This window comes from Haliaeetus albicilla, chromosome 22, assembly GCF_947461875.1.
Source record: "Haliaeetus albicilla chromosome 22, bHalAlb1.1, whole genome shotgun sequence".
NCBI classification, from domain to species: Eukaryota; Metazoa; Chordata; class Aves; order Accipitriformes; family Accipitridae; genus Haliaeetus; species Haliaeetus albicilla.
Window position 1 is genome coordinate 5,912,113 of NC_091504.1, and position 22,877 is coordinate 5,934,989.

The following is a 22,877-nucleotide window of genomic DNA, read 5'->3' on the forward strand; positions in this document are numbered from 1 at the left end:
GCACAGCTTCTCAACCAGGAGCACGTTTTGTCCAAGGACAGCACGAATTAAGTGGGACTCGAATTACAGATCCTAAGAACACTGCACCTAAACGACCTTATTCAGTGACCACTGAAGGACCTCATTCACCTCCATCAGAAGAACGCCCCAAAACACTAGCAGACGGAGAAAAGGTAAGGAAGGGGGGCTAGGCCAGGGAGGGTTTGAAGTAGAATTAATTCTTGATGTGCAATGAATGACATAACTGAGAAGAAATGCATATATGCATCCCCAGTGGATTCAGGAATCTAAATTTAAGCATAATGCTAGTTTTACTAGGATGTAGGTGTGAGAAATTGTCTTGAACGTACTGTATAGCTATTAAACAATTCTTTTTTTCCCAAGATCTGGCACTAGTGACTGTTTTTGGTCTGGTGGCAGGCTCTCCAAATGCTACTGTACTTGTATATTACTGCACTGACCGATTGCTCAATGAACTGGAAGCAGTTCTTAATTCAGAAAAAAACCCCAAATCTCAAAAGGAAGAGGATATGAATCTTATAAATGTGGATGTATGAGCTAATCTTGTTCTGGCAGATGATTTTTGAATGCCTCTTGATAGTTTCGCTGCTTTAGAAATCAGCAGCCTACTCAACAGGTTGTCCACTGCTGAAATGACCGTGTGGAGTTGCTTGTTAAATCTTGTTTTTGTGGAGGCTTTTGATGAATGCTTGATTTGTTTTCTTGCTATACATAACTCTCCTTAAACAGCTGTTTGTGTGGCTTGACGTCTGATTTGAGGCACAGAACAACTAGAAAAAACTCAATTTTGACACTTGTAAAGAATCAGCTTGCAGAACTGTTACCTACTGTTGAATACTTCAGGTACAGAGTTCAAGGTTTGGGTAGTACGACTTCTTGCGAGGCTTGAGATTCCTGTGTGGTAAGGGTAGTGTTGTCTAAATGTTGTTTTAAGAATGGCCACTAATATGTTTAATGTGTTGACTGGAAGCTGTACTCAAATATGAAGGTAACTTCAGTATAGCAATTAATTTTGAGTCTGTGTGTTCTGTTCTTCTAGTTAACTGGCCAGGATTCAGCATTCAAAGGCGGTGGCAATCCAGAAGATGTCAGCAGCAGATCTACAGACAATGTAATTGGGAAGGGGTTTTACTCAGTGGGCTAACTGAAAAGCTGAATGGACTCTTCTAGTGCCTAGACTACCTCACATCAATACTCTACGCGTTTATTGATGTAAACAAAAATATGCTTTTTAGTTTAACTTTTTTCAGTCTTCATTTCCCAAATATATTCTTGTAAGAGTTATCCCTATTAGTCTTTTTAAAAGTCTTGACTGTCACTAGCTGAAACAGCTTTGGAAAAGGCCACAAAAACCAAGCTGCCCTGTGACTTGGATTCAGAATGTATGTAAACAGGTTAAGTAGTTACTGCAACCACGTTGTGGTTTCAAGTGTGTATGAACGTGCTTGTATTCATTTGTGCTTTCCTAGTGCATGTGCATATATTGTTCTTGTCTTAAACTATTTTCCCGTTTGGTACATACACTCCTGGTCATCTATCACAATGGTGCTCAGCTTCCTCAGCTAGCAGCTGTCCCCTGCCTAACACGGCCACGCGCTACACAAGTATTGCCTCCCATGGAGGCCCATAAATAATTGACGTATTGAAGACAATGCAGCAGAGGATGCTACCAAGGTATGGAGATGATAGACGTGTCCCATGCCGTTGTATCTGATTTTTGTCTTGAGACTGCTCCAGCATGAGACTTGAGGGCTTTTTTGTTGTCGCTGGGTAGGAAAGCTAAACTCAGAACACACAGCTGAAGATGTACTTAAACATTGCAATAGCCAAGGCTGTTGTGACACTGCTACCCACCTGCAAGGTAGAGTCTTGAAAGGAATTGGCATGCAGAGAGTGTTTTCAGATAAACCCTGAAAGCTGTTCTACGTGGTTACATGAAAACTTGTAGTAGTCTGAAGTTCCAGTTCTGTAAACCGGTAACACTGCTTACCCAGTTAAGTGCATGAGGGTTTTTTGAGGGGTGGGGAGAAGTTCTGATCCTATGAAAGAAATGTTGTGCTATCTCTTTATTGTAATTTCTTTATAACTTGGTGTTTTTGTAAATGAAGTTGTATGTTTTTCCAGAGTATTTTCGTATGTACTGTAAAATACTGTCTTCCAAAAATAATTTTTTTTTTTTTTTTTTTTTTTTTTTTTAATGCACGTGGGATCTGCTTAAAAACCCCAAACAAGTAAACCAAATGTAAGGCGGGCAGGGCAGTGCCACAAAAAATATGTTCTACAAAATGATGATGTCATGGTAGAGTAAATTTGAGGAGACTAGGAACACTGCTTTCCTGCTTCTAGTATTTCCAGGTTTTGAATTCACACCCTCTGAATAGTGCAGCTTGCAAACTGCGTTGACAGCTGAAGTCCCAGTTTGCTGTGCGGACAACAGATACCCCTGACTTCTTTTAAAATTAGTTGCTTGGCTTAAACCGCAATTCTGAGCTCTGATCATCTTAAGCATCCACCTCAAACCCTAGTGACAAGACCGAAGGGGCATGTAGCTATCTTGCACGGCCTTCATTCTCCAGCATTCCCCCTACTGCTGGTATTCCAAACTTGTGGAGAAAGCATGACCATGACCATATACTTACCTTTTTTTTCCCTATTACCTCTGGTTTCCAGCTTGCTTCAAGTGCAATTCATCTCCTAGAAAATGTGCCTTAGTGGGTTTGAGAGGCCTTATTCCTCCTTCTCCCCTCGAAAAAACCCAAAACTTAAGAGTGCAAGGCTTAGGTTTACTCACAGGTTAAAATTAAGAAAGAGAACCCATGTTACTTAAGTGGCTTTTCGCAGAGCTACACCTTGAGTTTATAAAATGGTTACCTTGGTTTTGTGACCTGTGTTAAAACCATGGTCTTTCAATACTGTCAGGTCTGTGTACTAGTTACAGTAGGTATACAACTTCAGCACTTGTGTAAATAAAACTCCATCGTGAATTTGAGGGAATTAAAGCTGAAGTAGGTGATAAGATAAACAGCAAAGCAACTATGAAAAGTGTTTTGTAATGGTCTACAAGCCTGTAATATTACCATGCTTTTAAACAAATTCTTCCACTTGAATATTCCAAGACTGTTAAAGGCTGTTGTGCCCTTAACCTCTAGTCAGCACATGCATTTCTGCAGCTGGTCTCAAACTAACCTGGCTAATTGATATCAAAGTATATGCCTTTACATGGATTTTTTTTTTAACTCTTGCTTTGCAGAAGTATCTTCTAATTGTGCTTTGTTGTTGTTGTTGTTTTTATCCCCCCTCACTCTTAGGGTGTTAAGAAGAAGTTTAGGAAGAAGTCAGGTTACTAGTTTCCTGGACTTGATCCAGCATAGGTCAGATTACACGCTTTAATCTACCCTGACTCAACGCTTGGCCCCGTGCAGAGTGATGTTGCTGTTCTGGAGTTTCCCTGGCTATTGCAGAGGTTGGATGCTGCCCCAGCACTGTGCAGATTAGATTACAGCTGTTTTAAATAAAGTTCAAACTGCACCAATTCAACTGAAATGTTTTCCTTTGTTTATGGAGCAAGTCTTCTGTCAAAGTGATTGAAAGGCAAGTTCCTCATGCATAAAGACTCCTCTCCCTACAATCCACAGAAGGAAACAACCCAAGCTAGAGACAATATTGCCAAGCGTGGTTCCTGTCCTTTAGGGTGAATCCTTCCAGCAGGCTTTCATATGCTCTGGGAAACATATGCGGTTATAACTTTGCAGCTGCTGTTGACTCTAGCAGTCCTGTCTGAATCTGGTCCAGCGTAGGTCACCAAGAGTCAGTGCTAGAAGAAGCACCTCTTAGCTGTTACCAATTGCATCATCACATCACTTCCTGGCATAGTGTCTTATCACTGATCATCTGGGGACAGAGGTTTTTAGTCATTTGCCAGATGGAGCTGGTAGTAGGGCAAGTTCTTTCTGGAATACCTGAAGGAGAGAAAAGCTGTATGTGGCCTTCTTTCTCATTTTTGTTTTTACTGAAAAGTAAAGCAATCGGTGCTAGCTTTGCAAGATCCTCAGGGTTATCGACAAACCCCAAGTAAGTAAATGCCTAAACTAAAACAAAACCCAGTAACAAACGCATTGTTTTCTCTTGCTCCTACCACAATACATCCCCCTAAGACCCTAAACCCAATACTGAATGTATTTAATTGTGATCGTGCTGAAGACAAGATGACCAGAGCCAGAAAATATCTTGGAGTTGAAGGTGAGGGAGGCTCCTTGATACCAGACTTCCTGCAGACTTTGCTGTTTTCTGTCTGCTTTCTTAGCTGGTTGCTCTGTGTGTGGGGCTTGGAGGTCCAGCTGGAGGGGGTGAGGGATGCATGATCAATCTCCTTAAAGAGGAGCAGCTCTGCATTGAAATTGTGTACGGTTAGTAACTTTGAGCAGGACGTTCCATTGCAGGAGTTAACATCTCCTGTGGTTTTACTTGTTAGGTCTAAGCAAAGAAGTGGTTCGTGTGAAGTCGCCTCCACTTCTGCTGTTGCAATGGATGTCCCTGTAGAAACTAGAGAGAGCAAGTAATAAGAGGGGTTGGAGGGACCAGCCGCAGCCCCCTGCTTCCTGGCCAGCTCTGCTGTTGCTCTGCCTTTCGTCGAGTGCTGCGGGGCCAGGTTGGACTAAGCAGAGTCCAGTGGCGTGTTTTCCGAGAAGGAGGCGAGGGGTGGGCTGTTGAGCGCTGCCTGCTGCCTCCTAGCATGCTGGTCAGCATGGACTCCCTCCCCTTCCCTGCGCCTGAGGGTTTCTTCAGCCACCATCTACCCCTGGGGTGCCCAGCTCCGAGCGTGGCCCGCGGGCTCGGGGCTCCAGGCTGCTGGACCTTGTGTAGTTTCTGGGGGGGCTCTTGGCAAAACGGTAGCCTGGGGGCTGATGCTTACCTTGTTGCAGAAGATGCAGCCTGTTGGGCTTTTGGCTGTCTGACCTTCAGGAAAGGGCTAGAAATCAAGAAAATCAGACTGGGACTGCTTGTCCTTGGGCAGTTCCTCTTTGCTGGGAAGACCCTGTCTGAATCACCTGCTGTCTTCACCCAGTCTTGTTTCTTACTCACACCTCATCTCTCCTCGTTTTGGCTGACCTCAGACTCTTGCCCGTCTTCCTTTCTCACCCCAGTCCGTCTTTGCTTCCTCTGCATTTGAACCGGGTGGTACTTTATTCTGTGCTGATGGAGTGAAAATCCCAGGAATCCTGAAACCAGAGGAGAGCTAACCTACCCTGTTTTGGTTTTAGTGTGTGGCAGCCCGGCAATCAGCCACCTGCTGCGCGGACCATCCAGCTCACTCTCTGCAGGACGTGCAATGGAGAGAAAGCTGCAAAATTTGGCTACTAAGCAAGTCTGGCAAGCCTGGGTAAGTTCAGTCTTTTCCAAGGTTCAAGACGTGCCCAGATACGTGCGTGTTTCCAAAGGACGAGCAGAAAGTCCAAGAGTGACACCAGCATAGCCTCTGTGCTAAATTTCATGTCCCTGTTTCTGAAATGTGGAGAAGTTAAGACTTTCTAAACGAAAGTTTTGAAAATTCTTTGAATCTAATTGAAGCAGCCTGTGTTCCTCATGATCATTCTTAGCAAGGACTGAGTCGTTTCTGTTGTGTTTTTCCTGAAAATCAGCTGGAGGCCCACTATAGGTAATCCTACACCAAAGAAAAGTTTCTGGCAAACTTGGAGTAACTGAACATGTGGCCTTAAAATAGGACGTGTTGACTAGCCATAACCTACAAAGTACCTACTTGCTACAGCATTAACTGAAGCTAGAAAATGCTGTAATTTATTTTGTCCCTGCAGTTGTAGTTCCGCTCCATTTTTCCTGTGCGCTCCCTTGGCAAGAACAGAACGTTATCATAAACGCCGTAGCCAAGTGCATGCACACAAGGAAGAAAAGCTGAGGTTTTGTGAATCACTTGACGTAGCAGTGCTTGGCTGTATGCCTTCAGCACTGCTTTAGTGTCTTTGTTGCGATTTTTGTCAGGCTGTCTTTCCTGTCTTACTACTTTGATATTGAATTTGCATCTTATTATGTACAGCCTTTGCTACTACTTGAGCAGAAGGGCGTAAACCTGTCGTTGTGAGCAATGCAACAGAGATTTCTGATTACTAAGCTAAAGAAGTAACAGCTATTTTAAGTTACATCTTTTCTGCTCTCCCAAATGAGGCACGCATTAGACTGTCAGGAAACTGAAAGTTGGTCCTGCTTCTGGATAGTATATACAAAAGCAAAAGTCTAAGTATTTCTGGCAAGAGTTGTAAGTGGTCATTACATTCACTTCTGGTTTTGTCTAGATGGTGTAGCATAGGTTAATTTTCCCCACTCATTTTGAGTGTTTTTGCAGGTCTTTGCCACGACTGTACCTTTTCCACTATGTAGGATAACAGCTGTTGGTACAGTCTGTAAAGCAACCCAGCGTAGGTTTTGTTCAATACATTTATAATTTACCAAAAAATAAAATAAACCAGGTGGAAGCTTTGCCTGTAAGAGAGGTGCGTGGTTGGGGTTTTGACTCTTTACTGTGTTGCTATGAATGTATTATTGCATGTCCCCAAATTTAATAAAGGTATTCTTGTAATCAAAGCTTGTTCAATGCAGTGAAGAAGCACAATGAGCGTGCTTCCAGGGCCTAAGAATGAGCTATTGCTTAATGAGTTGCTTAAAGCCCCTCAAATAAAAGTGGACGAAACACTCAGTTGAGGGAAGTTGTCATACCCCTTCTCTCCAGCTTTAGGAGTGCGAATCTTCCTCGATTTCTGGAACAAAGCTGTTGATCAGTCTCTGCTGCTTGAGCGTATTGTGAGCAAAGATGGAGACCCTCTTGTAAAGGGAGCCACAGAGAATTCTGGCTCCCCTCCGTCTTACTGAGCCCAAACAGGAATTTAGGAAGATCCCAAACTTGTGTTCATAAAGCACTGCTGTGCACACTGCATTAGAAAGCTCTGGGTTGGAAGGCAGCCAGTATCTTCATCCCTCGCTGGAGATTCCTGCTTCATCAGGTGTGGTGAGTCAACTCTCTGTATATAGCTCAGGAGCCAAACACTCTGTTCAAGGGAGCAAAAATAACACTACATTTATTTACCCCTGGGTTTTGTTCTTTCAAATTAATTACAGGGATGTTTATGAAGCAGGGTTGTTGACCACGCAAATATGGGTTGTTCATAGTAATACATATAGTCTGGGAGAAACTGTAATTGCCATGCTAAATATAATTTATTCTGTGGTTCCATTCACCGAAATATTTAATTTTATTTTTCGATTCTTCTTCGAGGGGCCCTTCTGGGCATCAGAAGCTGAAAAATCCTTGACTTGAGACTAAACATTACTTAGCAACAACTGAAAACAGCAGTGTTATCAACATTCTTCTCACGCCTAACTCAAAACCATAGCACTGTACCAGCTACTAGGAAGACAATTAACTCTTTTGGTGGGTTGACCCTGGCTGGATGCCAGGTGCCCACCAAAGCCGTTCTATCACTCCCCTTCCTCAGCTGGACAGGGGAGAGAAAATTATAACAAAGGGCTCCTGGGTTGAGATAAGGACAGGAGAGATCATTCACTAATTACCGTCATGGGCAAAACAGACTCAACTTGGGGAAAATTAACTCAATTTGTTTCCAATCAACCAGAGTAGGGTAATGAGAAATAAAACCAAATGTCAAAACACCTTCCCTCCGCACCTCCCTTCTTCCCGGGCACAACTTCACTCCCGGATTCTCTACCTACCTCACCCAGCGGTGCAGGGGGATGGGGAATGGGGTTTACGGTCAGTTGATCACACGTTATCTCTGCCGCTTCATCCTCTTCAGGGGCAGCACTCATCACACTCTTCCCCTGCTCCAGCGAGGAGTCCCTCCCACAGGAGACAGTCCTCTACAAACTTCTCCAACGGGGTCCTTCCCATGGGCTGCCGTTCTTCACAAACTGCTCCGGCATGGGTCCCTTCCACAGCGTGCAGTCCTTCAGGAGCAGACTGCTCCAGCGTGGGTCCCCCGCGGGGCCACAAGTCCTGCCAGAAAACCTGCTCCGTGGCTCCTCTCTCCACGGATCCACAGGTCCTGCCAGGAACCTGCTCCAGTGGGGGCTTCCCACGGGGTCACAGCCTCCTTCGGGCATCCACCTGTTCCGGCATGGGGTCCTCCATGGGCCGCAGGTGGATATCTGCTCCACCGTAGACCTCCATGGGCTGCAGGGGGACAGCCTGCCTCACCATGGTCTTCCCCACGGGCTGCAGGGGAATCTCTGCTCCGGCACCTGGAGCATCTCCTCCCCCTCCTTCTTCGCTGACCTTGGGGGTCTGCAGGGTTGTTTCTCTTACATGGTCTCACTCTGCTCTCCAGCTGCCATTTCTGTGTGCCCTGCAACTCATTTTCCTTCTTAAATATGTTATCCCCGAGGTGCTACCACTATCGCTGATGGGTTTGGCCTTGGCCAGCGGCGGGTCCGTCTTAGAGCCGGCTGGTATTGGCTGTGTCGGACACAGGGGAAGCTTCCAGCAGCTTCTCCAGAAGCCACCCCTGTAACCCTCCTGCTACCAAAACCTTGCCACACGAACCCAATACAACTCTATCCCAGCTGAAACCAGGACAAGGAAGTTCATGGAGAACTGTCTCCTGTGGGAGAGACCCCACGCTGGAGCAGGGGAAGAGTGTGAGAAGTCCTGCCCCTGAGGAGGACGGAACGGCAGAGACAACGTGTGGTGAACTGACTCCAACCCCCATTCCCCATCCCCCTGCGCTGCTGTAGGGGTGTAGTTAGAGAATTTGGGAGTGAAGCTGTGCCCGGGAAGAAGGGAGGGTGGGGCGAAGGTGATTCAAGATTTGTTCTTATTTCTCATTATCCTACTCTGATTTGATTCGTAAGAAATCAAATTTCCCCAAGTCGAGTCTATTTTGCCCGTGATGGTAATTAGCTGAGTGATCTCTCCCTGTCCTTATCTTGACCCACGAGCCTTTCATTGTATTTTCCCTCCCCTGTCCAGCTGAGCTGTGGAGTGATAGAGCGGCTTTGGTGGGCACCCGCCAGGGTCAACCCACCACAGTGGGTCTAGGTGATGCAGAGTCTACTTGAGGGTGCTCCTGTAATCACTAGTGGGTGGGATTTAGTGCAGTTTTGGCTATCCAAAAGAGAGCATTTCATTCACTTTTGCTTCTCTCTGTGAATCGAGGGAGTTCGCTGCTTCAGCGTGTGACTTTTTTTGTGTATGAAGAGTGAATGTGGACAAAGAGAGTCCAAGCAAGGAGGTGTCTGGGTGGGTCTTGGCATCTGTGCTTGACCCAGTAATGTGTATTCCATTGGTGCATGGTCATCCACTGTGGGAAGTGGACTTCAGTGGAGGTAACATGGACTTAATATACACCTGAGGCATGTATTTTGTTGAACTATTCCCATTTGGTTTTGCTTGTTGGCAATTAAGAAGCATCCTCCTGTGTCTGGGTGCAGCTCCTTCTCCAAGAAAAGCAGGTGGGAACTGGTGCCAAGGGGTTAAGACATGCAGCTGTGGATGTGAGTGGAGAAAGCTCTGATTTCATAGAATCGTTGAATGGTTTGGGTTGGAAGGGACCTTTCAAGGTCATCGAGTCCAATCCCCCTGCAATAAGCAGGGACATCTACAACTACATCAGGTTGCTCAGATCCCCATCCAACCTGACCTTGAATGTTTCCAAGGATGGGGCATCGACCACCTCTCTGGGCAACCTGTTCTGGTGTTTCATCACCCTCGTCATAAAAAATTTCTTGTATATCCGCTCTAAATCTACCCTCTTCTAGTTTAAAACCATTCCCCCTCGTCCTATCACAAGAGGCCCTCCTAAAAATTCTGTCCCCACGCAAGGCTGCTGTAAATCCCGGGTGGCTGATGAGAGAAATGCTGGGGTTGGGGGGGTAGGACAAAGCTTGCCCATAGAGTGGCCTCTGCAAAGGGTCTTGACTTCCCTCTATGTTCATAGTCAACTAGGAGATGCTCAGGATCAATAGCAATCACAGATTGCTGGTATCACTGAATCTGGAAGCAGAAAAATAAGGAAAAGTGGAAAAAGAAGAAATGCTTTCTTACTGTTACTTATTATAGAAACCTTTTTGCTTTGACTACACTCCTGAAATCTCTCTGATGAACCCCAGAAGAATTGCGGAACTAAGGAAAATTACGCAGAGAGACGTGGCTCGTGAGGGAGTTTTGCATGTTAATGAGCCCTCTGGTGCCGAGTTCCCGAACTGCAGCTCTCGACAGAAGATGGAACAAGGCTGCTGAAACCCAAAAGTCAGCAGCAAGCCTCCAAGTTTCCGAGGGTGTTTGCGAGCCCCATTGAGGACCACCAGTGGAGAGACCGTGGAGGGGATGAGCAGACGAGGTGACCATCCCTGTGGGCGGGTGAAGGAGAGCCCAGAAGCACTGGATCCAGGTAGAAAAATGAAGGTGGCGGTGGCTGGGAAAGCCCTTGGTGTGTTTTATCAAGCAGGACAGCCAAGGCCTGACCCCCATCCCCTAGGAACAGGGGCCTTTCATCACGGGTGTCTCAGGGCTCTTCCTGAGGGCAGTGAGATGTGAGGGTTTGCGATGCCGAGTGCGGGTCAGTGGTAGGACACCTCCCAGGCTCTACCAAGGGTGAGGAGGCAACAAAAGGCCGGGGCTTTAAGGAACTGGTGTCCCCTCATGGGCCTCAGTGGAAGAGACAGCTGCCGTTGCTCAGAGGACATGGACCTCAGTTCTGCTGAGGGTCCCAGCCCCACCAAAGCCCTTGGCCATCCCGACCACAGGCTGTCCTACACTGTCCTATGCCTGTGCCTGTTTTCCCTGAAGATTTTAACCACCACCCCTCTTTCCGACCACACCCTGACCCCATGATGTCCCAAGCTTTACTGATGACTCTCTGTGCTCAGGGAAGGAGGAAAAGAGAGCAAGATCAGCTCATGGGGCATGACTGAGCACAGCCACCCTCAGCAGCGGGCATTCACCCCCTACCGAGGCGTGCACACAACATGGAAATGTCTCTTTCGTCCCTGATTTGCACAAGAAGGGTCTTCCTTCCTGCCATCTTCCCAGGACAAACCTCCTGCTTCTCCTCCTCAACCCACAGACAACCACTCCTTTCCATTTCTGGCCTCAGATATGGTTTAAGGATTTGCTAAAGCCATCCACCTTCCCTTTGTTGCTCACTGAAATCCCTTGACACTCTCTCCCAACCCTACACACGGCCAACCACACACATGGCCAACCACTGCTGCTCAGGGTAGCTCTTAGAATCATAGAATCATAGAATCATTTAGGTTGGAAAAGACCTTCAAGATCATTGAGTCCAACCATCATCCATGCCCACTAAACCATGTTCTGCAGTACCTTGTCTCCGCACTTTTTGAATACCTCCGGTGATGGCGACTCAACCACTTCCCAGGGCAGCCTATTCCAATGTCTGACAACCCTCTCCGTAAGGAAGTTTTTCCTAATATCCAACCTAAATCTCCCTTGCCACAACTTGAGGCCATTTCCTCTCATCCTATCCCCAGCCACCTGACAGAAGACACCAGCACCCACCTCACTACAACCCCCCTTCAGGTAGTTGTAGAGAGCGATAAGGTCTCCCCTCAGCCTCCTTTTCTCCAGACTAAACAGCCCCAGTTCCCTCAGCTGCTCCTCATAAGACTTGTGCTCCAGGCCCCTCACCAACTTGGTTGCCCTTCTCTGGACACGCTCCAGCAACTCAGTGTCGTTCCCGTAGTGAGGGGCCCAAAACTGAACACAGGACTCGAGGTGCAGCCTCACCAGTGCCGAATACAGGGGAACAATCACCTCCCTGCTCCTGCTGGCCACACTATTGCTGATACAGGCCAGGATGCCGTTGGCCTTCTTGGCCACCTGGGCACACTGCTGGCTCATACTCAGCCGGCTGTCGACCAGCACGCCCAGGTCTTTCTCTGCCGCGCAGTTTTCCAGCCACTCTTCCCCAAGCCTGTAGCGCTGCATGGGATTGCTGTGACCGAAGTGCAGGACCTGGCCCTCGGCCTTGTTGAACTTCATACAATTGGGCTCAGCCCATCGATCCAGCCTGCCCACATCCCTCTGTAGAGCCTTCCTACCCTCGAGCAGATCGACCCTGCCTCCCAACTTGGTGTCATCTGCAAACTTGCTGAGGGTGCACTCAATCCCCTCGTCCAGATCATTGATAAAGATATTAAACAGAACCGAGCTCAACACCGAGCCCTGGGGAACACCGCTTGTGACCCACCACCAACTGGATTTCACCCCATTCACCACAGCCCTCTGGGCTCGTCCATCCAGCCAGTTTTTCACCCAGCGAAGAGCACACTCGTCCAAGCCATGAGACGCCAGCTTCTCAAGGAGTATGCCATGAGAGACAGTGTCAAAGGCCTTGCTGAAGTCGAGGTAGATAACATCCACAGCCTTTCCCTCATGCACTAGGTGGGTCACCTGGTCATAGAAGGAGATCGGGTTGGTCAAGCAGGACCTGCCTTTCGTAAACCCATCAGGCTGGATCAGGCTGGGCCTGATCCCCTGCTTGTCCTGGACTTGCCATGTGAGTGCTCTCAAGACAAACCGTTCCATAATCTTCCCCAGTAGCAAGGTCAGGCTGACAGGCCTGTACTTCCCCGGATCGTCCCTCCAACCTTTCTTGTAAATGGGCATCACACTGGCAAGCCTCCAGTCCTCTGGGACCTCCCCTGTTGACCAGGATTGCTGATGGATGACGGAGAGTGGCTTGGCAAGCACCTCCGCCACTTCCCTCAGTACTCTTGGATGGAGGCCATCTGGTCCCATCGATTTGTGAGTGTCCAGATGGCATAGTAGGTCACTAACTAGTTCCTCCTGGATTAAGGGGGGTATATTCCGCTCTTCATCCTTGCCTTCTAGCTCTTCAGAAGAGTGCTTGAGTTCCTTGGTTCTTGGTGCTTCTTAGAATCTTCCTGGATCTCTCCAGAGCTCATGGTGAGCTTTCTTGGCCATAAGAGGGCCTTTTGGACCATCTTTCATGAGATCATTGTCTTTTTAAGATCTTCTGTGCAGAAAGAGTAGTCACAGCAAATCACCAATGGCATCAAAACAGACACCGAATGAATTGGCAGAAAGAACCAGTTAAGCAACACCCAAGGCTGTGCCTTCCTGGTAAGGAGTCTGTCCTGAGAAGGGGATCCAGCCTCTGTCGCCTTGGGGACACAAAAGGTGACTTTTGCAAGACCCCCCTTTCATCTGAGCCGCTTTGAATAGGTCATTGAGGATTGGGTATCATGCCTTGTATGGCACATACTGATTATTTTTGGTAGATCATGATACTCTTGGGGAAATCATAAAAACATCTGAAGAATTATTTAAAGATTATTGACCAAAGCCCCAGCAGATGTGGTTCTCAGGAAATGGGACACCAGAGGCCAAGGGAGGGATGGTTTGAGCACTTTCCTTGGATTTGGCAAACCAAAGAGCGTTCCCCTCTCCCCAGCTCTCTATCCTCCTCGTTGAGGGGTGTGAGGAACTCTAGCGACTGGGTCTGAACTCACAGTCATGTCAAGTAATTTATGTCTAACTGAGGCCAATGTTGTCCTGTCAGCTCAGGATTTGACCTTCCATTTGAGCCCAAAGCATTTCAGTTCACAATACCTCCATCTTCGCTCTGACATGGTCCATTGCATGACGCAACTGTCCTGGCTCTCCAGGCAGGATGGGCAAGAGATTTTAATCCCTGAACTGGAGCTTTGCCCCTTGCTGGAAATGTGAATGCAGCAGGCTCGAGCCAAGACACCCAGGAAACCCAACTGCCCAGAGGACCAACTAATGAAAACATCCCCCATGTAATTTATGTAATTTATGCCTGTCCATGGACCTTGTTGATTCAGACATGCAGACTCACTTCCCAGCTTGATTCTTTGTGGAGGGTACCATGGAATGACACCGTGGCCCTCCAAGTGCCAGACCCCTGCTGATTCACGGAGGGCTAGGGCCTTGCTGCTTCCTTTCTTCCCATCAGGGTTTGGGAGGAGAGGAAGGAAGAGCAGGTGAGGTTTCTGGGTGCCAGTGTTTGAAAAGGGGGAGCAGAGCCATCACATAGGAAATGATCTAAAGGCTATGCTAGTTCAAAACTATTACCTTCAGCTCCTTTCTCAGAGGCCTTAAAACCTCAGCAGGAACCTGGAAGTGCTGAGCTCCCTTCACCTCCCTCTCTTTTAGCAATTAAGTTGATAGTACCCAAGCCAGAGGCTTTCTTTCAATTCTGTTTGCAGCCTACAGCACCCCATGCTCTGGAGATATGCCGGGAAACTTGCAGAAGAATGGCACTCCTCTGCACAAGAAGGTGGATGTTCCCAGGAATTTCAGGAGGCACGGCCCACCGATAGCTGTGTTCACGGAGCTGGTCAAATGCTTTCTCTCCATTTTGGTAATGGCAGTTTAGGTGCATGGTTTGTGTGTAAATTCTCTCTGTGGATGCTGACATTTACTGAGCAAGCTGGTGTGACCTCAGAGCTGGCCCTGCTTTGAGCTGGCGGCTGGACTTGAGACCTCCTGAGCTCCCTTCCACCCTGAATTGTCCTATGAGCATATCATGTAGAGACCCTCACTTCCAGCTTAATCTCTACTTGTACGGAGGGTGGCAAGGCAAAGGCTCATGGAAGGCTTGCTGGGGAAGAGACTGCTCCAGGCTGGCTGTGATTTTGTGGAGCTGAAACCTGAAGAGCTCCAAAGGTGGAGACCACAGCAACACTCCTCCTAGTCCATTTTATTTTTCCTAAGGCTCAGCCTAAACCTCCCAAGAGGCAGTTTGTGGCTGTTGCCTCTGTCATAATCATAATCCACTGCGGAAGACAGCTTGGCTCTGTGATCTTTCCAGGTAGGTTTAGGCTCTTATTAGGTTGCCCCATGTCTCCTTTAGCAGGCTAGAGAGGCCCGGTTTCCTCAGAATCTCCTCACACCTCATGCTTTAGGCTCCTAGCTCCATTTTGACAGACCTCCTTGGGACCCTCTCCAGTTTCTCCACTTTCCTTTTGAAACGTGAAGCCCACTGGCTCATATGGCATTGTCATGGTTCCCAGGCCCTTCCCCTCAGGGCACTCCTCAGGCAGTCAGGTCCCTTCCCATGCACATGGAGGTCTTGTGCAGCTTGTGGGCTGAGATAAAAACAGTTCAATAGGCAAAGGAAAGAGGTAAAAAACCCTCCATAAACCAAAACCAACAAGCAATGCAAAGACAATCACTCAACACCTCCCACAAGCAGACTGACACCCAGCCGCTCTCCCTGCAACAGGCACCTTGAATGACAAAAAAATCCACCTCCTTTTTCCTCTGCCCCTGGTTTTATTGCTGAGCATGACATCATATGTTAGGGAATATGCCTTTGGTCAGTCGGGGTCAGCTGTCCTGGCTGTGTCCCCCCGAGAGCTTCTTGCCCACCCCCAGCCTACTCACTGGGAGGGAGCAGAGTGAGAAGTAGAGAAGGCCTAGACGCTGTGCAAACACTGTTCAGCAATAGCCAAAACACTGGTGTGTTGTCAATACTGTTTTAGGCAGACATGCAAAACATAGCACCCTACGGGGCTGCTGCAAAGGAAGTTAACCCCATCCCAGCCAGACTCAGTACACTTGAACAGGGGGCCCAGAAACGGACGCAGTAGCGTACAGGTGGTGTAATGAGTGATGAGCAGGGGGAGACCATCATTTCCCTCACTCTTTTGGCGAGGCTCCTCTTTTATACAGTCGAGGACACTGCTGGCTTCCTTTGCCACCAGGTCACAGTGCTGGATCACGTTTTGCCTTCTGTCCCCCAGAACCAGCAGGGCCATTTCCACAGAGCTGCTCCCCAGCCAGGCAGTCCCCAGTCCCTGCCACCGCAAGGTGTTAGTCTGTCCTAGGCACAGGACCTGGCCTTTGTCCTTCTACTATTTCATTAAGTTCCTGACAGGACAGTCCTTCTGCCTGTCAGGTTGCCCGTGAATGGCGTCCCGAGGCACAGGAATGGATTTCCCAATCCAGTGCCATCGACAAACATGGTGAGAGCTGCCTCCTCCAGGTCGCAGCTAAAGGTGTTAAACTGCACAGGGCCCAGGAGAATCCCCTCTGCTGCCCCACAACGTTCCAGTACATCCCATCTCAGCCTGATCGTCCAACTGGTGTTTTACCTATCCCTTTGTCTACTCTTCCAGACCGTAATGTCCTAAGTTGGGTGGAAGAATATGAGGGAGACCATGCTAAGAGTTTTGCTGAAGCTGAGGAACATGACATCCACTTTTTATCTCCTCAGGCACAACTGCAGGCTATCAGCTTGGCGAGGCGTCATTTACCCCTGGTAAGTCCATGTTGACAGTTCTTCCCCTTTAGGCGCCCAGAAATGTCACTCAAGAGGACTCTGATTGCACACTCTTCACCAACATCAGCTTGTACAGCCTGGGGGTCCCTGGGTTGCACTTTTGGCCTTTTTCAAAGATGGGTGCGACATTTGCTTTTCCTCTCTCACAAGTGACCTCTGCCAATCCAATGACCTTTCAAAAGGGATATTCCAAAGAAAAACCCATTTTCCCCTGTAACTTCACTACCACCATTCTGCCTATTATACCACATGCTTAATTTCTCTAATCTTTCATATATTTTCCCCTGTCCAGGACAGAATGACCATTTCTAACATCATCTTTTCAGCAGATGGTCTGGGCAAAGGCTCTTTCCACTCTTCTCCAGGTTTCCCCTCCCTTTAATCTTTGTTCATTTAGATACCTCTCACCTATGCTGCTGTTTTGAGCTTCAGACACTAAAAGCTTACCTGTCCTTCAACAGTCTAATTGCCTCCTTAGACAACTCTTTAATTATGTTTATATCTGTCTTTTTGTATCTACCGACCTAAAATATTTCTCATAAGATTGTCCCTTGTAGAAAGGCAACCTCTTTAGGAGCCGGCTGTACTTAGCATATGCTTGCGGAGTGTGTTTTATTGTTTATGAAACTTGACCATGCTTTACTGTTCTTTGCTTGCAAAGAGGAAAAATCCTTCTGTGCCTGTGGGCAGCGAGTTCTCTAAGGAGCACAGGTGGAAGATGGTGCAAAGGAGCTGTAACATCCAGCTGCAGACTTCAGTGGAGAGTTCTGACGCAAGGAAAAGTGAGGTAAGTCCCAGAGGGCTGATGAGAAAAATGGTGGCGTTGGGGAGGTGAGGAGCAAGGTTGTCCATACACAGTCAGACCTCAAGGGACTGCTTCTTCTACCTGTCCAGACCTCCTGAGGAGACACTCGGGATCATTATCACTTGGAGAATGCTGCTATAACCTCTTCTCTAGTTAGAGAGTCACTAGAGTCACTGCAAGTACATTTATTTTGTTTAATTAAAGAAGGAGTATAGCTCCTTGTTCTCACAGTCGCTGGGTCACACGAGGGAGGTAGATGATGAAGTAAAAGTGGGGTGTCCACATGTCTTTGTGGACAACATTATCCCAAGAACAAAAAGCGAGAGAAGAAAAAAACTCGCCCAATAACAATGACAACAACTAAAACTAATAAAGAAAGGCTGGGCCTGTAATAAGTTACATTATGAGTCATATGCTGAGGAAGATGGACACTACAGCTTCTGGAAAAATTCCATCACCCATTTCCACACTGCATCCTTGAGCTCCTGGTTCCTCACGCTGTAGATGAGGGGGTTCACCGCTGGCGGCAGAACTGAGTACAGCACTGCCACCAACAGATTCAGGGATGGGGAGGAGATGGAGGGGGGGTTTCAGGCAGGTAAATATGGCAGTGCTGAGGAACAGGGAGACCACGGCCAGGTGAGGGAGGCAGGTAGAAAAGGCTTTGTGCCGTCCCTGCTCAGAGGGGATCCTCAGCACTGCCCTGAAGATCTGCACATAGGACAGCACGATGAAGACAAAACAGCCCCAAAAGACAAAAGCACTAAACATGAGAAGTTGAAATTCCCTGAGGTAGGCATCTGAGCAGGCGAGCTTGAGGATCTGGGGGATTTCACAGAAGAACTGGTCTACAGCATGACCTTGGCAGAGAGGGATTGAAAATGTATTGGCAGTGTGCAGCAAAGCATAGAAACAAGCACTTCCCCAGGCAGCTGCTGCCATGTAGACACAAGCTCTGCTGCCCAGGAGGGTCCCGTAGTGCAGGGGTTTGCAGATGGCAATGTAGCGGTCATAGGCCACGATGGTGAGAAGAAAATACTCTGCTGAAATGAAAAAGACAAGCAGAAAGACCTGGGCAGCACATCCCAAGTAGGAGATGGCCCTGGTGTCCCAGAGAGAGTTGGCCATGACTTTGGGGAGAGTGGTGGAAATGCAGCCAAGGTCGAGGAGGGAGAGGTTGAGAAGGAAGAAGTACATGGGGGTGTGGAGGTGGTGGTCGCAGGCTATGGTGGTGATGATGAGGCCGTTGCCCATGAGGGCAGCCAGGTAGATGCCCAGGAAGAGCCCAAAGTGCAAGAGCTGCAGCTCCTGTGTGTCTGCGAATGCCAGGAGGAGGAACTGAGTGATGGAGCTGCTGTTGGACATTTGGTCCCTCTGGGCACAGGGATCTGTTTAAGGAGGTAAAAAAGTGGGAATTTAGTCACCTTCTGTGAGCAACACCTACTTCATTTTTTTAGAAACCCCTCAGACTACCTCTCTCCTTTTCAGGAAGACCTTTGGCAGGTCCCTTGAGCTCTGATTGGTGACCACTGAGGGTGCCACTGGGAACAGTTGCCTCTGCTGTCGGCTTAGGAGGAGAAAGTAATGGGTAATACATAACTAGGTAAATAGAAACCGGGACTGATCAGATGGCCACTGGCCAAGGGAAGTTATCTATTAGCAGGTCCTGACGAGCAGGTCAAATCATCCCTGAAGAAACCACAAAGGTGATTTTGGTGCTGTCTGTAGGCAGAAATGTGGGAAGGGAATTTGTGAGGTGCCTCGCAAACCATCTGATCTCTTTCGGGGTAATGCTCTAGGAGTCTCCGTCAAACACTGTACAAACTCGATTACCAACCCACTGTGTCCTCAACCCACCAGGGCAGGAAACAGCAGAGACTGGAAAGTGCCTTCCTTTTCAGCTAGCCCCTGTCTTGACCTTCCTCTTGAAAAATCAGCTCCAGAGATATCCTGGGAGCGACCTGGAGCTCTGAGCAGTCCTGACCCACGCAGCACCCTCCTGACAGCAGGAGGACCCTGCCCTGCCTGGGGTTGCTGCTTCCACCCACAGATTCTCTTTGCAGCGCTGTGAGGAGCTCCCCGGGCAGGCTGAGTGCTGACCCTGGCAGGCAGCAGAGTCCCTGTCCCGGCACACAGCCCCCAGGAGCGCAGGGACCCTGCTCGGAAGGACAGCCCTGGGCACCCCTCACTGCACACCTGGCTTCTCACCCCTGCAATCATCCCCAGGAGGAGGCAGCTGCCATGCCCTGTCCTACTGAGAGTGCAGCAGGGAAGCCCTGCTCTGGAGCACATCCTTCTCCTTTCTACTAGGGAAACTGCAGAGTCCTCCTGAAAGATCCTGCAGGCAGTGGGATGAACCAGCCTTCGGAGATCCCTCCAGGATACTCACTATCATTGTGCTGCAGCTCAGAGACTTACCATGTAGAGGGCTGTGAAGATTTTGCCGTCAGTGAGCTCCTAGCATCCTCCCACCCCAGACTCTTTAACCTCTCTCTGCCTCACTCCTCTCCTCTTGGCACCTTGCAGGCAGTGCCCTCAGCCCTGCTGCGCTTTGCAGAGGAGCCGCTCCTGGGCAGAGCTGTCTCTCTGCACCACTGCCCACTTACCATGAGCTCCCTCCGCCCCAGGAGCCCGGCACAGCTCAGCAGCACAGGACCAGCCCAAGGCAGCACTTTCTCTGCCCTCTCTGGGCTCCCTCCTGGGGTCCCTGGGGCTCCAGGGGAAGCTGCTGTGAAAGAGATGGAACAAATCACTGCTGTTCTCTCCCTCAGCTGGGGAGAGACACTTATTGCCAGCACTGTCCTTTCCTCTATCAGAAAAAGAGTTGGCCATGAGAATCACCTTCCTTTGTTCCACCATGAGACAGGACACCTGGACAGGGACAGGGAGGGATCCCCTTTGCCCCTCTGCGGGAACAGATACAGCTGAGTCAATCGAGGCATCTCCTTCAGGGTGTGCCGTCCTGGTGCTGGAAGGGGACTCCGCTCCCTTCTGTGACGACTGCCACAAACCCACAGGAGCTGGGATTCCTCTCCTCTTGCCTCACTTCAGGTGTGCACAAAATAGGCAGTGGCATGTGAGCTCCTTGTCTCTGCTCCCATGCTAATCAATGGAGAGGGAGGCTGGGAGGGAGACGCAAATACCTGGTGACATCTGAGGTGCCAGAGGTGGTCCTAACTGCAAATGCCAATGGAGCAGTTCATAGAGACAGGACAACATCTGGGGGCATCCTCTTGGAGGCTGTTGGGAAGTTCCTTTGGCCATCTGAAGTAACAGCTGATGCCCAAATTAAGGGCAGCTGAACTCATGGTGTTCAGGGCAGCTCACAGAGTGATTCAGCTGAACAACTGTCCCCTGGGCCATAGGGAGAGCTCAGTCTCTCTCTTCTCCATCAGCTGTATTTCCTACCTCTCCACTGATTACATTGGCAGCTGTCTCATGTTCAGCCGCACCTTGCCTTACAGAATCCAGGGCAGGTACTCTATGGAATGTTCACATGCAGGCCCACAGAGCTACATGAGATGCCAGGGCTGGCAGGGACCACACGCCACCTGCAGAGAAGCAATTCCCATTCAGGGCAGGGATGTCACAGATGTTCTTGTCCTCCTGGTTGTGTTTTGGTTTGTACTAATATACTCGTCTTTGGGGGGATTTCCTGTACTGGGGTGGGATGCAGTCATAGGGACACAGATGCCTGATGCCAGTTTAGATGCCCTGGGACCCTCTGCTCAGGCTCCATCTGCAGCACCTGAAGGGCTCTGGTCTCCTGCAGGTCCTCTCTGACAGCTGGCAGTCCCAGGCACGTACCTCAGGTAAAGCTCTAGAGGTGGCACTGGGGGCTTATGGTCAGACAGAGGAACTCTGCCTGAAAACCTAGGAAACCTTTTTAATCTTTAAAAAAGGAGCACCTTTTCATCAGCTGAAATGTTCAAAAGTTTCCATAAAGTGTCAGTGGGATTTCTATCATGCCAAAAATGTGAATTTACAGGATATGCATTAATCATGGGGGAAGATACGTTGATCATCCCTTGTACTTGCCTTGGCAGTATTCTGTGTCTTATACTGTACATTTAATCTGAGTAATCTGTCTGGTATTTCCACCTGTCCTGTCTAAATTGACCATGTCCGAAGTCACCTTTCCAGCAGACTAACTGGACATATGCCCTTTCCATTATTCTCGAGGTTTCCCTTCCTCTTACTTTGTGACCATTCATATGCCTCTCACCCATCCAGTTGCTGCTCTGAGCTTTGGAGAGGGAAAAAACTTTCCTGCCTTTCAGTAGTCTGCTTAATTGCGTCTTTAATTATGTTTATATTTATCATGTCCTGTCTGTTCATCTAAAATAACTCTTGTATGGTTATCCCCTAAGGAAGATGAACCTCATCAGAGGCAGCTTGCACTTACCATCCAGTTGAGAAGTGTGTTTTGTCATATATCCTGTTTTACTTTGGGTTTTTTTGGAGTTTGTTATAATTATCAGAACTGTGTGCAGCCAGTTCTCTAAGGAAAGCAGGGGGAAGTTGGCACAAAGGAGCTGTCACCTCCAGTTGCAGACTTCAGTGGAGAAGTCTGATGTCAGGAAAAGTGAGGTAAGACCCAGGTGGCCAGTGAGAGAAATGGCAAGGCTGGGGAGGTGAGGAGCACGGTTGTCCCTACAGTGTCGGACCTCAAGGGACTGCTTTTCTTACTGGTCGAGACCTCCTTAGGAGACCCTGGACGAGGATCAACTGGGGAAGGCTGCTATCACATCTTCAAAGTGGTCATTGAAATCTTTCCCTTTCACTCCACTCCTGAAACCTCTTTAATTAGCAGTACAAGTCTCAAAGACTTGATGAAGATGACGGAAGAGACATGGCTCCTGAGGGCTTTGTTAATTTTAATGAGCCGTGTCATGTATTTGGTCCTCTGAGTCCATGTACTTGAGATCCTGAGAGGAGATAGAAGAAATCTCTCAAGAAGTCAAAGTCAGAAGGAAAACCCAAAGCATTAATGGGTCCCACTGAGGGCCATTCCTGATGCAGCCTCCCTAGGGACTCGTTAGAGCAGATAATGGGAAGCTGTGATTACAGGTAGGCAAAGGCACTGTGCAGGTGGCTCTGACGCTGAGAAAACCCTTTGTTTTATGAAGCAGAAAGGCCAATCCCTTAAAAAAGATCATCTTCTGTCTTGCCAAAAGCCCAGTGCCCCCCTCAAAACCCTCCCTGCCCAGGACTGTCCATGCCCCTCCTCACTCTTGGCACACAGAGAGTCACACGCTGAGGTTTCTGCTGTCGAGTTTTCTCCCCTGATACAGGGCAGCAGAGTGACCAGTGTCATTGAAATACCTTGGGTCTGGATGACCAAATCTTACCTATCTGTTACAGTGTCTTCCTAAAGGAGTGCCGAGATCATCGAACCACGTTCCCTTTTCATCCCCTCCAGAGTATGTGACGTGTGATGCTGATTTAGGTGAAGCAATAGATGAGACTGGTCTCACCCAACATTAGGCTCAGTGCAGATGTCTACGACTGACTGAGTTGTCTAGTCTTCCCTCTAGCTAACGGAGAGAAAGAAGTTGCCTCAAACGAGGTATGCAGGGGTACTTTTCTGGTGGTGACTAGCTAATGCTCCAGAAGGGCTCCTGAAGTTCCCGTGTCATGTTTCCAAGCTACCCCAGGACATCTCAGACAGCAACAGCCTCTCTACGTGGCCAAAGGAATCAAGCCCTGAATGTAGATTTTGTCATGAGTGG

At 48.5% G+C, this 22,877-nt stretch overlaps 1 long non-coding RNA gene and 1 pseudogene across 1 annotated transcript; one reads left to right on the top strand and one right to left on the bottom strand.

Annotated features, from left to right (window-relative positions):
- Nucleotides 1-4,141, top strand: LOC138690414 (uncharacterized). Its single transcript, XR_011329253.1, has 3 exons — nt 1-173; nt 1,061-1,132; nt 3,330-4,141. It is a non-coding gene; the product is annotated as an uncharacterized lncRNA (long non-coding RNA).
- Nucleotides 4,142-15,308: 11,167 nt separating this feature from the next.
- On the bottom strand, nt 15,309-20,398 carry LOC138690415 (olfactory receptor 14C36-like; annotated as a pseudogene).
- Nucleotides 20,399-22,877: the final 2,479 nt, after the last annotated feature.